Raw genomic sequence first — 15815 nt, 5'->3', positions numbered from 1 at the left:
AGCATTCCCTGCCACAGTTTTGCTATTTGGCCATGCTAAAACTGTTGCAAGGCATGCTGGGTTTTGTAGTTTAACAGCTGGAGGGACGCTTATTGCCCACCACTACTCTAGACTGTCAAATGTGTACCGACCTCGTCAGCGACTGGACCCGGCGGGGTGCTGGCATCGGCAAGTGCATACACACTCGCCGATGCCGGGTGCAACAGTGGGGGCCCCGCTGATATCGCCCGTCAGACCTGCATGCAAGTCCCACGGGTGATGTCGCTGATGACACGCTGGAGCACGCTTTGTCAGCAACATAGCGTGTACACACTGCCTGATGTGGACCATATGTTGTCCGATCCGCCGGATCCAACGACATATTGTCTAGTGCAGAGGTTCCCAAACACGATCCTGAAGACTCCCAACAGTCCAGGGTTTGGAGATATCCATGGTTGAGTGCAGGTGACTTACTTAGTACCTCAGTCAATTTGATTTAACCACCTGTGCTCAACCATGGATATCTCTAAACCCTGAACTTTTGGGGAACCTTGAGGACCACGTTTGGGAACCTGCGGTCTAGTGTGTACCCAGCATTCGTTTTCAGTCAACTACCGAACCATAAACTGCAGTAACACAATGCAAACCAGGATCTGCAAGATTGATCTAGAACGGGGAAAGACACATTTTGACAGGACTTTATAGGGTTAGCTGTCTAACCATCAAATTCATGCTCCATTTTTTTTTTTTTTTTTTTTTAAATACTTTCTTCACTTTTATGTAAATCTTCAGTCGCCCCCGATTCAACACTATGGTTCAATGCATCTTGACGTCTTGTGCAAGCGCATGTTTCTACTTCAGGGTCCATAGGGTATCCACAGGATACCTTGGGGTATAGGTGTGACGTCAGTTGCAGGGCACCAAAGAGTTAAGCTTTCAGCCTCCCAGGATGCACTAGGTCCCCCTCCTATACCCCGCCCCCGGGCCAAGGCACCTCAGTTTAGTTTGGTGCCCGGCCGGAGTCGGGTGCACCTGTTGGAGTGGGGGCTAGAAGAGCCCCTGAAGCTTTTTCTTCATGCAGCTGTGGCTGCACATCTGGATGAACAGCATGGACAGTCAGTCCTGACGTCCATGCTGTCTTCCCTACACCCCGCCGGTACCAGAACGCCGGTACTGATCCGGGGATGCTGGTGGGCGTCTGGGGTCACAGCTAGCGGTGACCCCAGATGCTCCGGACCATGGCCGGATTCAAGGGGGACAGAGGTAAGCAGCGGGGTCCCGCGGTGGGTCCCCGCTGATCACATGGTCCTAAGTCCCCAGGCAGTGGGCTCCCTGGGGACTGGCTGCAGCGTGGAGCCAGGCGACCAACCTGCGCTTCCACTACCCCCTGGGACAGCGGACCGCAGCAGAGCGGTAGCGCTGCGGCGTCCCAGGGGTTAAATGCATGCCAGGGGAGCGTGCCTTCCCTGTCTCACAGCCGGCGCCTCCCCCGCTGCACACAGCCCTCTCTGCACTGTGCTGACTGGTCCTGTGTCAGCGCTCCTCCCCCAGGCCAGCTTCTCTCTGCTCCTCGGCGGCCATCTTCTCTGCAACGCATGGTGAACGCTGCTGGAAGTCTGGAAGGAAGCATCGTGGTCTGGGTCCCCCCGCATACCTCTCCTCCGCTGTGGCTCAGGTCTGTGTATGCAGCGCTGTGTCCTACCAGGCCCTGTGTCTGTGTAGTTGAGTGATCAGCGCTGTTAGTGCAGGAATTGTTATTTCTCTGCATTGTATGTGACTGTGCTAGCGCTGCCTGTAACTTTTCTTCTCTAAACTGTCAGCTTTATTACTGTCCCTGTTCTTTCTGCTAAAGCTCTTGCGGTGCGGTGCTGCAGGGTGGTCTCTCGCCTATTTAATACTTAATTGGTGAGAGAGGTCACATACGTGGTGCCATAATGTCTGAAAGTGATTTTCCCCTCCGGCTACAGTGTACCACGTGCAAAGTACCGTTAGCGGAGGGGGAGGGTAGCGCGGAGGGCCTTTGCCGGCAGTGTTTGTCCATGGCGCGGCCTATTACGGTTACAGCACCGGTACAGGAGCCGCCCTGGGCTTGTTTCGCTCAGGCGTTAACAGCTTTAGTGGGCCAGTTAGCTCCGCAGCCCGCGTTTACTCCGATGGGTTTCTCCCAGCAGTCTGTGGTGTCGTCACCCATGCAGGGGTTCCCACGACAATTGGTGGTACCCCACAGTCTCCCTATTTCCCCGCTCCCGGGTTCTCAGGAGCCAGCGTGGGTTAACTCCCTGACGAGTTCTGTACAGCACTTGTCGGATGTGTTGCAAGGGGAGTCTGTGATGCGGCCTCATAAAAGGCCGGTGGCGTCTCTGTCCGCTCCTTATGAGGATGACGAAGGGACGTCTGATGATGGGGAGATTCTGGATCCTTACGATCAGGAACCTTTCCATACTAAGGACGCTGATGCTAAGTCCAAAGTATATATTCCTGGACTTATTCGGGCGGTCCGCACAGCCTTGGTGATTGAGGACGAAGTTCCCCCAGCGGCTAAATCTAAGTATGCCTTTTTCAAAGATGTGAAGGGCGATGCCACAGTCTTTCCTCTTTCGGGTCAGTTGGTGGACCATTTAGAGGAGGCGTGGAAACAACCTGGCAAAAGATACCAGCCGCAGAGACGCCTGGCGGTGGCTTATCCGTTCGCGGATAATTATTTTGCTAAGTGTGAATCCCCTCCACAGGTGGATTCTCACGTGACCCGTCTTGTCCGTAGTGCCACATTGCCGATGCCATCCATGTCCTCCCTTAAGGATGCTACGGACCGCAAGGTAGAAATCTGCCTGAAGTCCGCTTATTCCCTTGCAGGGGGGGCAGCACGGCCGGCTATGGCCATTTGCTGGGTTGCCAGAGCGATGGAGCGCTGGGCGGATTCATTAGAGGCTTCTTTTGAATCCGACTGTCCGGCCGAACAGGCGGAGTTGATTGGCAATCTCCGTGATTCGGCCACCTACATCAACGAGGCGGCTCTAGACATTAGTACTCTGGTGTCTAGAATTTCTTCAGCAGCGGTAGCTGCTCGTCGCACCTTGTGGCTGCGATCCTGGAAGGCGGACGCAGATCCAAGAAAGGTCTGGAAGCGTTGCCGTTTACCGGAGAAGTTCTCTTCGGTCCGGATCTGGATAAGATTGTGGCCACGCTGGCGGCAGCCAAATCTGCTTGTCTCCCGTCGGCCGCTGCTCCTTCTGGTTCTGGACCATCGTCCTTTCGGTCATCTAGGGCCCAGGGCAGGCCCAAACCACAGTCGTTTCCTCGACAGGCTGGCCCTAAGAAATCGGTCAAGCCCCGGAAACAGGCATGGAGTACCAGACGTCCGGCCCCCAAGCCAGATGACAAGCCTGCGGCCTGACGGTCCGGGTCTCCCCTTGGGGGATCCCAGGGTGGGAGGCCGCCTGCTGCAGTTCTCCCGGTGTTGGTCGTTCACTACGACAGACACTTGGGTTCTGGAGGTGGTCTCTCACGGGTACGCCCTCTCCTTCCGGCACAGACCCCCGGCTCGATTCTTCACCACGGGTCTACCATCAGACCGGAACAAGGCTACGGAGCTGCGGAAGGTATTGCACACTATGCTCCAGGCTGGAGTTATAGTGCCTGTTCCATTCTCCCAGAGGGGCCAGGGTTTCTATTCAAATCTATTTTTGGTACAGAAACCCAATGGGTCATATCGTCCGATTCTCAACCTCAAAGCACTCAACAAGTCTTTGCGGGTCCCGAAGTTTCGGATGGAGACCCTACGGTCCATCATTCTGGCGCTGGAACCTGGGGACTACATGGTGTCATTGGACATACAGGACGCTATGGCGGTCATGGCGGCTTCTCTGCGGCTGCAAGGAGTCCGCATGTTGCCGTACTTGGACGACCTGTTATTGGTGGCAGAAGTCCACTCTAATCCCGTCTCGGAGGATTCTGCATCTTGGAGCCTTATTGGACTCGGGACAGCAAAGGATCTTCGTGACGGAGGACAAGATCTCTGCTTTACAGTCAAGGGTGCGCAGTTGTCTGCACAGCCGCCGGGTGTCCTTACACTCGGCGATGAGGTTACTGGGCTCCATGGTGTCGGTGTTCGACATGGTGGAATACGCCCAGTTTCACTCCAGACCTCTGCAGCACCTGATCCTGTCCAAGTGGAACGGGCTGCCTCAGTCTCTGAAGTTCCAGACGATTGTGCTCACCCCGGAGGTTTGCCTGTCCCTTGCGTGGTGGTTAAAGACGACCCACCTCAACAAGGGACGTCCGTTCTGGCTTCCAAATTGGGTCCTGTTGACAACGGACGCCAGTCTTCGGGGCTGGGGAGCAGTTTCGGGTCCACACTTGTTCCAGGGCAGGTGGACACCGACAGAAGCGGAGCTTCCAATAAATATCTTGGAACTCCGTGCGGTCTTCAATGCTCTCCTGCAGGCACAGCGGTTTCTCCAGGGTCACCCGGTGCAGGTCCAGTCGGACAATGCTACCACCGTGGCCTACATAAACAGGCAAGGAGGAACTCGCAGTCGGGCGGCTCTCGTAGAGGTCTCTCGGATCCTGGTTTGGGCGGAGCGCAATCTTCCGGCCATATCAGCGGTCTTCATCCCGGGAGTGCTAAATTGGGAGGCGGACTTTCTAAGTCGCCAGGACGTTCATCCAGGGGAATGGTCCCTGCACCCGGACGTTTTTCAACTACTGGTGGACAGGTGGGGTCTTCCAGAAATCGACCTCATGGCGTCCCGGCACAACAACAAGTTGCCGGTGTACGGGTCTCGCACAAGAGACGAAGGGGCGTCTCTGGTGGATGCTCTGTCCGTCCGGTGGACGTTCAGGTTCGCATACCTGTTCCCTCCGGTCTCCCTTCTTCCACGGGTAATCCGGAAATTCAAACAGGAAGGAGGGACGCTCCTGTTGATAGCTCCCGCGTGGCCCAGACGGCACTGGTTCTCAGACCTTCAGGGTCTGTCCGTGGACAGTCCTCTGCGGTTGCCGCTACGACCGGACCTTCTGTCTCAGGGTCCTTGTCTTCACCCGGACCTGACTCGGCTGTCTTTGGCGGCGTGGCTGTTGAGACGGCCATGCTGAGGTCCTGGGGGTTTTCCAGCTCTGTGGTGCGTACCATGTTACGAGCTCGGAAACCGTCTTCCGCGAGGATATACCATCGCGTGTGGCATACGTTCTTCCAGTGGTGTCGACCGAGAGGTTATGCACCGCGGGAGTTTCGTCTGTCTCGGATTCTCGCCTTCCTGCAAGCGGGACTAGATCATGGGCTTCGCCTTGCTTCTTTGAAGGTACAGGTTTCGGCCCTATCTGTCTGGTTTCACCGTAGGATTGCTACAATCCCGGATGTGCGCACCTTTATGCAAGGTGTTCTCCGTATTCAGCCGCCCTTTGTTCCACCTGTGGCGCCTTGGGATTTGGCTGTGGTCCTGAGGGCTCTCCAAGGACCGCCGTTTGAACCACTGGGCTCAGTGGATATTAAATGGCTAACAGCGAAGACGGTTTTCCTTCTGGCCGTTGCTTCAGCCAGACGTGTTTCTGAGTTAGGGGCTCTTTCTTGTAGACCCCCTTTCTTGGTTTTTCATGGGAACAGGGCAGTGCTCCGCACTCGGCCCGAGTTTCTTCCCAAAGTTGTTTCCCAGTTTCATGTTAACGAGGAAATAGTTGTTCCGGCCTTTAACTCACCGGGTCTTTCCGTGGGTGAGGCCTCTTTGGATGTTGTGCGGGCCTTAAGGACTTATGTTGACCGCACTTCTTTGTTTAGGAAGTCGGACGCTTTGTTGTCCTCTATGGCTTCTGTAAAAAGGGTTGGCCTGCTTCAAAGCAAACTTTGGCAGCCTGGATCCGTATGGCTATTTCTGAAGCTTATCTTCATGAAGGCCTACCGGTCCCTCCTTCTCTGAAGGCTCATTCCACTAGGTCTGTGGGTCCTTCGTGGGCAGCTCGACGTGGTGCCTCGGCAGTTCAGATCTGCAAGGCTGCTACGTGGTCCTCTGTCCATACCTTCGTGAGGTATTACAGGTTTGACACCTTCGCCTCTCAGGATGCTTCCTTCGAGCGGCGGATTCTCCTTTCTGCACAGGAGCGTCCCCACTCTTAAAGGATACTGCTTTGGGACATCCCCAAGGTATCCTGTGGATACCCTATGGACCCTGAAGTAGAAAATATGAGATATGGTAAGAACTTACCCTTGTTATCTCTATTTCTACGAAGTCCATAGGGTTCCACAGGACTCCCGCCCTGTCGCACCTGTGCTGCAGATGGGCTTTGCTCTGGTCACCGGTTTTCCGTCTCCCTCTGGTGAGAATGTGATTCTTGTATGTGTCCAGATCTTTGTTCTCTCTCTTCCTTCTCCTCCTCCGGCCTATGGCTTGGTAACTAACTGAGGTGCCTTGGCCCGGGGGCGGGGTATAGGAGGGGGACCTAGTGCATCCTGGGAGGCTGAAAGCTTAACTCTTTGGTGCCCTGCGACTGACGTCACACCTATACCCCAAGGTATCCTGTGGAACCCTATGGACTTCGTAGAAATAGAGATAACAAGGGTAAGTTCTTACCATATCTCATATTTTCTATGCTGAATTGGTGCGTTTAGGTGCTGAAACAGTCTGCTGCCATTTCAGCTAGCACATGAACTTATTAAGTGTATGGAGGTGGCATTTGTTGATACCTATGTTAATTTCGAAGATTTGCATCAGTTGAAACCTAAAAGGTCACGGCCATTTTTCAGTGTTGACTGAACAATGTGAATCGGGTGATTCATCTGAATTGTCTGATGACGGATCCGTTCCAGCCTCGGAAGTCTAATTTCAGTGTGGGTTTAATAGAGAATCTGGCAAGAGCGATATAAAGTAAAGGAGATAAACCTAGAAAAAGCTGTCCTTGCAGTAAGTGTCAATTCAAGGGTCAAAGACCCGACTATTTCACACTCCTTTCCAGCGTGAACCGGCTAACTTGTATGTACCATTTTTTTTTATTCTGAGGTGACTATAGTTTGCCACACATCAGTAAAATGCTTACAGCATTAAATAAACACTATTCCCCTTGAAGATGTTAAATCCTTTAAGGATGAATTGAAGGGAAGGCAGTTACACGTCCTACAACTGGAGCAGCTTTGAGGACAGCTGTGGCTGACCTGGAGATATTTATAAAAGATGGGATTAAAATAATTGAGCTGATCAAAAATGCAGAAGATATGCAAATTACCACACTATACAGGGACGTGCAGTATGGGAGGCAGAGCCTCCCCTGTCATATATTTCTGAGATTGGATGTACAAATGATTGGAATAACACAAACAATATTTATAATTTTTAAACATCTTTAGTTACTGTAGTCAATATTTATAGTTAACACTCGCCTGCTTAGTGTAGCTCCCTGGGACTGCAGGGAGATGAGGCAGCTACAGCTCAGCTTCGCTTCTGTATAGTCACACTGCTTGCAGAGCTGGGAGCAGGGCCACCACAGATCGTAAGCTGCACAGAAAGAGAGTTAAGAGGCATGCCTCTGAGTATGGGGGCGTGCCTTGAGCACTGATGACGCCTTGGATGTTTCATGTGACCAGGAAGTGCACTGCAGTGTTTATAGATCGGAGCTCAGTCAGCAGCAGCAAGAGAAGACCGTGATGCAGGTAGAAGAATCAGTGGACACTGAAGCTTAGTGTAGTGGGGATAGTTACAGTGAGTAGGGGGTGAGACAGGCTCCCAGCACTCAGACCCATCTCCACGTGTGCCTCCGCAGCCATTGACCTCACCGCACATCACTGACACTATACATTTTGTAGTCTCTTTGGGGCTAATTGGACCATCTTTTAGCATTTATGGTGTCTTCTGTGAGAATCCGAAGAGCAGGGTGGTTACGTCCCTGGTTTGCGCTCACAGTCCAGGAACTTGTTGGTGTTCTTTCCTTTTGAGGGAGAATATCTCGATCAGACTTTGGATACTTAAATATCCAAAGGCAGATCCTCAAGACAGACCTAACAGAACATATTTTCAGAGGCCAATAGGATGTAGCCCACAGTGAGATTTCAAGGCGCAAAGCCTCTGCAGACCTGACTGAGCATATAGAAAATGTTATCAAACTGGTGCATCAAGGGAACTCTTTCACCAGGAGCTGAGGAAGGCTTTCCGAGGGTCCAGCACACCCTTCTCCCAGCTAGGATGATCCACTATGCACAAAAGTGGGAGGTAGACTTTCAAGATTCTTTAGAATGGACGTCAACTCTACCAACTAATGGATATGTGAGAGGTGTATACAGGGGTATTAAATATGGAGCGAAAATGCCGTTTCTGCTAGGTTTTCGCTCGGATGACATCATTTTCGCCGGTTTTATTTTTACACCCTATTCAATTTGAGAACTTTTCGCCGGTGCGAAAAGTATATTGCATTCGACCCTGCGGAAAAGTATAACCAAGGAATGGGTGGCGAAAAAAAGTGCAGAATTGGGGTTTTGGGGTGCAACATTTCGGAAACCACCCTGCAACCTTCAGACAGTCCCCCAAAGGTAAACGGTGTAAAAAAAAAAAAATACCTCAGAGGGCCCCAAAAAAAGCACTTTCATTTTGGGGGCGAAAAAAAAAATTAGGGGGGGGGTACAAAGTTAAAAACTAGCAAACTACAATCTAGGGGGGTCCCCAAGTATGCCCCAGGTGTTTTTTTTTTTTTTTCATTGCAGGTGTTTGCGGCAGGTGGATTTTTCACGTTTTTTTAAAACTTCACTTTAGCAACTTTTAAATATGCTCCCCGCCATTTTCAAGTACCCCAAATTTACTGGGACTACTTATTTTCTGCCAAAAACACTTCTAAATACTATTCTTCATCACCTTCCCAAATCCCCAAAATAGCAGCTATTGAGCCCGTTTAATCGGGGGTATCCAGAGTGATCCCCCATGTCAGAGCATCTTTTTGGGGGTGTTAGGGTGATTTCCCCAAAAATCAGCGAAGTTTTCGCTGATTCCACATTCGCAGGGTGCCGTTTTCGCCGATTTCATATTGATTACGGGTATAATCGGGGGCAACGCATGATACTTTTTCCCCGGCAAAAGCTCCGATGTGCGGCGAAAACTTCGACCCGCATAGATGGCGAAGTTTACGTTTCATATTGAATACCCCTGTTAGTCTTCATTCTAGCACCCTGCACCTGTCACAACCTGTGCAGTTCCTCTATCCTGCCAGTTCCTCTATCTTCTGCTCTGGTGCTTCTAGCACACTCAGCTGACGCGTCAAAGTGCTGACAGTAAGCAGTTTGTGTGCTGTAAGCACCAGAACAGAGAGCGACACCCCCAGCAGGAAAGGGGGAAGTGCACAGGTTTTTAACAGGTGTGTGTAGGGTGCTAGAGTGAACGCTAGGTTCTGGATCTGCCCTGAAGGACCAATGACCAGAGCTCTCCAAGAAAAGGAGAAGCCGTATGGGAAACAAAACTCAAAAATGCTGTTTGAGGAAAAGGTAACTTGCTGAGCGCCAACAGCCCAAAGAGGACAAGGTTTTATTTCAAAAAGTTAATTGATGAGAAAATATTGAGAATTGAAATTTTTGATGTGACTGGTGAAGTTGGTACATAGCGGTAGGTGGAAATAAATAGGACAGGAACCCACCTAATTCTGAAGCGCTCAGATTGGTTCTTAGTTACAGCTTTTACGTATGGATTCAGCCCGTATGGGGGGGGTATTGTCAGCCGCGGTAAGATTTCGCCCCTAAGTTTTCTCACCATTTGCCAGCAAATTCCACTTATTGCGTCTATGTACCCGTGTTTTGCGCAATTTAATTCGAAAAGTCTCAAAGTGGCATTTGTGCAAAACTCTTACTGCTTTTACCGGCGATAAGTATAGGTGAAAATGGGGCAATCTGCCTGTGCCCCCCAAAAAGGCAAAGTGATGTAAGATAACAATATAGAAGTGTGTTAGTGGCCCTAATAAAAGTATTTGGGGTTGTTAAATTGTGTCAGATGGCTGTTTATATGCATGTTTCTACCAATTATGGCGGTTTGTAGGTTAGGGTAGTATAATGCTGCCCATCCATTTAACGATGCGGGGGATGACTGCACCCCGCGGGGTGAACTGCATACACTGAACGTTCAGTGTATGCAGATCAATCATCCTCGAACATGGCAGCCTGACGGCGGTCGTCAGGTTGACCGTCCTGTTCGGGCGATGATTGATGTTAGAAACGACCAGCGGGCGATTACCAAGCGATAGAGCGATAACGACCATCGTTAGCGCTCCATCGCTAGGTTTAGTCGCCTAGTGGATGGGCAGCATTACACTTCCAGATGCCTAATCCTGTAGATCAGGGGGTGGGGAACCTTCTTTCTGCTGAGGGCCATTTTGATATATATAACATCATTTGCGGGCCCGATGATGTTACATGGGGGCGGGGTCCCAATCTCGGTGATTACAGCAATGCCCAGGGCCTCCTGAAGATGCTCCAGGGAGCTGTAAGTGCAGCAGTGTGGCCGTCTGAGGCGTCCTAAGGACTCTCCAGGTGGTACTGCTGCATAGATTCTGGCTGCAGGGTGACATTCTAGGCCAGTGTTGGCTAACCTTGACACTCCAGCTGTTATGGAACTACATAACCCAGCATGCACTGCTACAGTTTTGCTATTAGGGCATGCTAAAACTGTGGCAGGGCATGCTGGGATATATAGTTCCACAACAGCTGGAGTGTCAAGGTTAGCCAACACTGTTCTAGGCACAGTGCTAGCCAGATGAGGCCATCAGAAAAAAGCTCAGAGTCCCAAACCAAATGATTCCGCAGGCCTTATACGGCCCCCGAGCCTGAGGTTCCCCATCCCTGCTGTAGTTGCTCCCACTTTAATGTACATAACATTTTGTTTGCATATGGTTAGTAAAAATAATGAATGGATTGGTTATACTGCATCAGTTACCATGTCCGTCTTGCTCATTCCTATGGCACACCATTTATGTAATATATTGCATACTTTGTTGTTGTTTTTTTTTGCCCATTCCAGTTGTTGCATGCATGATGTGTTCTATATTGCAGCAGTAGCTATGCCACCTTTCCTCACTGTGTTTCCTGTTAGGAACCCTGAAGAGTGCAGTCAGTATTGGTTGCACTATGCTGGGCCTGTTTCTAGCTGAATCAGCATGTAGGATTGGTCACATGAGGTAATGAGCAGCTATTAGCCTAGATTCTTCTGCTAGACTGATCCCATTTATTTATTAATCTGGAGTTTCACAGCATAAAAACTGGGCAGGTATTGATGCCTGAAAATAGGGCCTCATTAGCTTGTCTGTGTTACCGTGGGAAGCAAAGTATTATCCACAACTTTAATGCTCTTTACAGTGTTTTTTTCTCTCTTGTATAGCTACATGTAACTAGAGGTTTCCAGTTTACATAAAAAGGTTGCAGTCTACTATCGACATTGGCATGATGCTCGTAAAGAGTATATTTTACCATCTTTCATCATTCAGCAGACACAATCGAGTGATTCCACCACCCTTTCTAATTCTGTAATAAAACAAATTTCCAGGTTTACCCTGAACGCTGAGTGCAGTTTTGTGTAATTGAAGTAGTATTATATAGTGCGCACGTATTCCGCAGCGCTTTACAGAGAATATTTGGCCATTCACGTCAGTCACTGCCCCAGTGGAGCTTACAGTCTATATTCCCTACCACATGTACACACATACACATATACACTAGGGTTAATTTGTGTTGAGAGCCAGTTAACCTACCAGTATATTTTTGGAGTGCGGGAGGAAACCGGAGCACCCGAAGGAAACCCACACAAGCACAGGGAGAATGTACAAACTCCACACAGTTAGTGCCATAGTGGGAATCGAACCCAAGACCTCAGTGCTGTAAGGTAGTAATGCTACCATTACACTGTCTGTGCTGTAAGCCAATATGTAGAAGAGTCTCATTTGCACCTTTTTAATGTTTTGGGTGCCATTTCCATGACTTTGAGTTGGAATCCACCCCAACTGTGGACCCTCTTGTTTCAGCCCTATCTAGGGAGCTGTTAGGTTTCCCAATCATAACTTCTCTTGAGGACAACCTGGGATAAAAAGTTTGACGACTTTTTTTTTTTTTTTTTCCACCATTGATTTGGTGTTTAGGTCGGTCTTTGCAGCTTCTTGGTTGGATAAAGCTGTATTCACAACTTCTGGAGGGCTTGTCCAGGTGCAGCTTTGATATTGCTTACATCAAATATCTGTCCTACATGGAGGACACAGACCTTTATTCTGATAGATTAGCAGTGGCAATGTTCATTCTGACCTTTGGTCTGGAATATATCAGCAAATTCCTTACATGTGTGTAATTGAATATGGATAATTGAATATGGAGTCATTTTGGTCAGTAATTTAGGCCCTGATGGAAGGTGCATTTGTGGGTCCCTTGCTATAAAAGGTGCACACCCAGTGATCGCGCTGAGCGTAAATATGTTGTGGGTCCCAGGGCCCCCTTACTGTAATGAATTGGGGTCCTACTCCACTGTATCTGGGTCCCATCACATATTATGGGGGGGTGATGGCAAACAGCGATTGGGACAGTGCTGGGGGCAGGTAGTAGTTGGGGGTTGAGGCAGGGGGTAGTAAGGGCAGGCAGTGCTGGGGGTAGGGAGGGGGTAATTGCAGACAGAAGTTGTGACAGTGCTGAGGGGGGCTAGAGGCAGGCAGTTCTGGGGTAGGGAGGGGGCAAAATTAGCTAGCTGGTGCAGTACTGGGGGGGGGGGGCAAGGAGGGGGTTAGGGGCTTTCAATGGCGTTGCACAGAAGGGTCCCACCACATGCTGTGATGTTACTGCATCCTATGGTACCTGTGCCATCTCCCCCTCCGGTACACTGGGCTGGTGCCCGGCTGGCTGCAACAGCTGGTACTTGGAGATAAAACAGGCAATGTGGTTCTAAACAGATTTAATTAAACCTTCCCACCAGTGTTATAGTGTTATAGCATGTATGTATGTGCTCTCCACTACTTACATAAACGTATAGTCTGTCCCTCCTGATCCGGCTTCACAATTTGTATACAACCAGAGATTATACAGTCAGGTGCATAATATTGGGATATTGACAGAATTTTCATATTTTGGCCTCTATTCACCACCACAATGGCTTTGAAATGAAACAAACAAGATGTGCTTTAACTGCAGACTTTCAGATTTAATTTGAGGGTAATTACATCCAAATCAGGTGAACGGTGTAGGAATTACAACGGTTTCTATATGTGCCTCCCACTTTTTAAGGGGCCAAAAGTAATGGGACTATCAACTCAAAAGCTATTTCATCTCCAAAGTAGGGCCCACTGTTGGGTGTCTGGAACGAGCAATTTTAGAACACCACGGCAAAGTACTCAAATGAAGATTAGACGATTCCGCCTCCAGCTCCACCCACTGCTTACCCACTGTGCCCCGAGTCCAATCCAGAACTCTGAGTACAATGGCCTGATAGTAAGTGGATATCATTGGCAATTGTTGGCCTCCCTGACATTTCTGCCTAAAGAGCACTTCATTAGTTCCCAGTATTTATTGTGCTACACCAGATAGAGCAAGGGTTATCCTCGTCTCTTGCTGGATTGCCCACCCTTCATACCAGAAACGCCATGTAGAGCCATGTGGTGGGAGGCTGTGGAATTGACTGGGATCCTAGGGAAAGATGTGGGTGCGGGTCTATGTGCTTGGGTATGTGTGCACTGCTCCTGCTTGCTGTCATGCTGTGTCATCCATAGTTAGAAGGTGGCGAGCAAGGGGTGGGCATCTAATGGGGACACATCTTCCTCCTCATTGGATGAGAAGTTGCCGCCCTCGTCGATTGGATAGGGAGAAGCTGTGGTAAGTTACTGAGCTGGCTTCTGCGGTGCGCGCACACCTTTAGAAAGTGAGTCCCTTATTTGGTGTAGCGCGTATCTTGTGATCACTGCATACCTTCATAACTCCACTGGGGTGATTCAATTCAGCGGGAGTTGAGTAGCGCTGGGGAGTTGGCCCGGAGCTAATCAATTCAATGTGCTGTTAAGTTCACTGATTTCTTCTCGCACCCTTTTGAGGGTGCAAGAGAAATCCGACTAAAGTGCCGGCTGCAAGGCTGTTTTCCAGCTTAGCGCGTCGCTAACCACCTCGCAGCCGGCACTTTAATCGGAGAATGCCGGTTCTCGCGACTAGACACCCAGGTTAAGTCGCGTGAACTGCCATTCTCCAACTTAACTTGTAATAGTCGGACTAAACGGCGCGCTGAATTGAATAGCTCCGGGACCAACTTCCCAGCGCTGTTCAACTCACGCTGAATTGAATAGCCTCCCATATGAGGGGGCCATCCGCTCTACCTACACTTTGTTTTTAAGAGAGCCTAATTTGTTTGGAGCATCTTTAAAGGCCGGTATTCACTAGACGATATCTAGTGTGTCCGACCTCGTAAGCGACGGGACTCAACTGGGTTACCTGCATCAGCAAGTGCATACACACTTGCCGATGCCAGGAACGACGGCAGGGGTCATGCTGCATTTGGCTGCATGTTCCCTCTGCTAACGATATTGCCCGTCGGACCTGCATGCACGGCCAACGGATGATGCGCGGGAGTGTGCATTGTCAGTGACATGGCGGATACACACTAGAATGTGCCTGATATGTCTCTCCGATCTGCCGAATCGTGTGACGTATCATCTAGTGTGTACCCGGCTTAACACTTTTGCTTACACTGTCCTGGGGAATCTTCTGTGACCTACAGTCCAGGGTGTTATACAGGGAGGCCATCTTCCTAAGCCTGTGGTCCTCCATTCTGACATTTATTTATCTTTAGGACCCTTTGCAAGAACTCTGAAATTGATACTTTGGCATTGTGACTAAATGGCAAGTCACCATTTGACACCAACAAGCTTTCCAGTTCCTGTACTTCTCACAAGTCTACTAATCTCTGATTCTACTGAAGGTTATACAAAAAGGTACTAGTGTTAATTATAGCCCACCCATACCTCCATTGGCTTGGTACATTGGTCAATCTCATTTTCTCTTTCTTTAAATGTTTCAATTTGGCGCCTTTAAGAAATGTAAAGCATGATTGGGAAATCTCTTTCGGATAATTGAAGGAGAAGGTGCTTTGGACTATAAAAAAAAATATATAAATCATCGCCCCAAACAGAAGTCAAAGAGAATATTTTTTTTTAATTAATCAGAGACCTGCGGGGAGATGTACTAAGCTCTGGAAGGTGATAAACTACCAGCCACTCAGCTCCTAACTGTCATGTTACAGGCTGTGTTTGAAAAATGACAGCAGCTGATTGGTAGTTTATAACTTTCCAGAGCTTAGAGCACCTGCCCCCTAGTACCGTTCGAAACTTATCTCATTGACGTTTTCTGTCATCTTAATGCATAATGAGTTTTGGATAGAATGGCCCAGATACCAATCTGTCAGCTCCAAAGCCATCTACAGATCTGAGTATGCTTAGCTCTTTAAACAATAGACATCAAGAGATATTACATCGCCTAAACTCTTAGGGGCCTGCAGTTTATGGTCTTTGGAAGATGTTGTCTTGGACTGAATTGTAAAATTTTTAATTTGTAGAAGTTATAAATTGTAGGTGTGCAAATAAGGGGCAAATATCTAAAGTGCTATATTGTTTAGAAATCATGATTTGCTTTTATCCAGAACAGGAGGTTGGTAGGTAGGCCAGGTGTAAAGGGGGGGTATCCACTAGACGATTAAGTTGAACGATAACGATTGTTCAATCGTTTGCAAAAGTGTCTAAAACGACCAGCGATGCGCATGCCCACTGGTCGTTTAGACATCTATCATCTTTCCAACATGCTAGTCAACCTGACGACGATATCATCAGGTTGAGCATGTTTCCAGATGATTGATTGATCCTGCACTGAACGA

General features: G+C 49.3%; 1 protein-coding gene across 8 annotated transcripts in view; it reads left to right on the top strand.

Moving 5' to 3' along the window:
- The window catches only part of TSC1 (TSC complex subunit 1), a 70026-nt gene that overhangs the window by 7457 nt on the left and 46754 nt on the right, over positions 1-15815 (top strand). The window contains exon 1 of one of the 8 annotated variants that reach the window (XM_088460601.1): positions 14784-14880. The exons of the other annotated variants lie outside the window; for them this stretch is intronic. The gene's annotated coding sequence lies outside the window, so the exon portion shown is untranslated. Of the gene's footprint in view, positions 1-14783; positions 14881-15815 lie in introns of those variants that run through there. 8 annotated transcript variants of the gene reach the window in all.

The sequence above is a fragment of the Taudactylus pleione genome, unplaced genomic scaffold (genome assembly GCF_031769625.1).
Source record: "Taudactylus pleione unplaced genomic scaffold, aTauple2 ptg000003l, whole genome shotgun sequence".
Classification (NCBI taxonomy): Eukaryota; Metazoa; Chordata; class Amphibia; order Anura; family Myobatrachidae; genus Taudactylus; species Taudactylus pleione.
The sequence above is the reverse complement of the archived record's forward strand: the minus strand, read 5'-3'. Positions and strand labels throughout refer to the sequence as shown.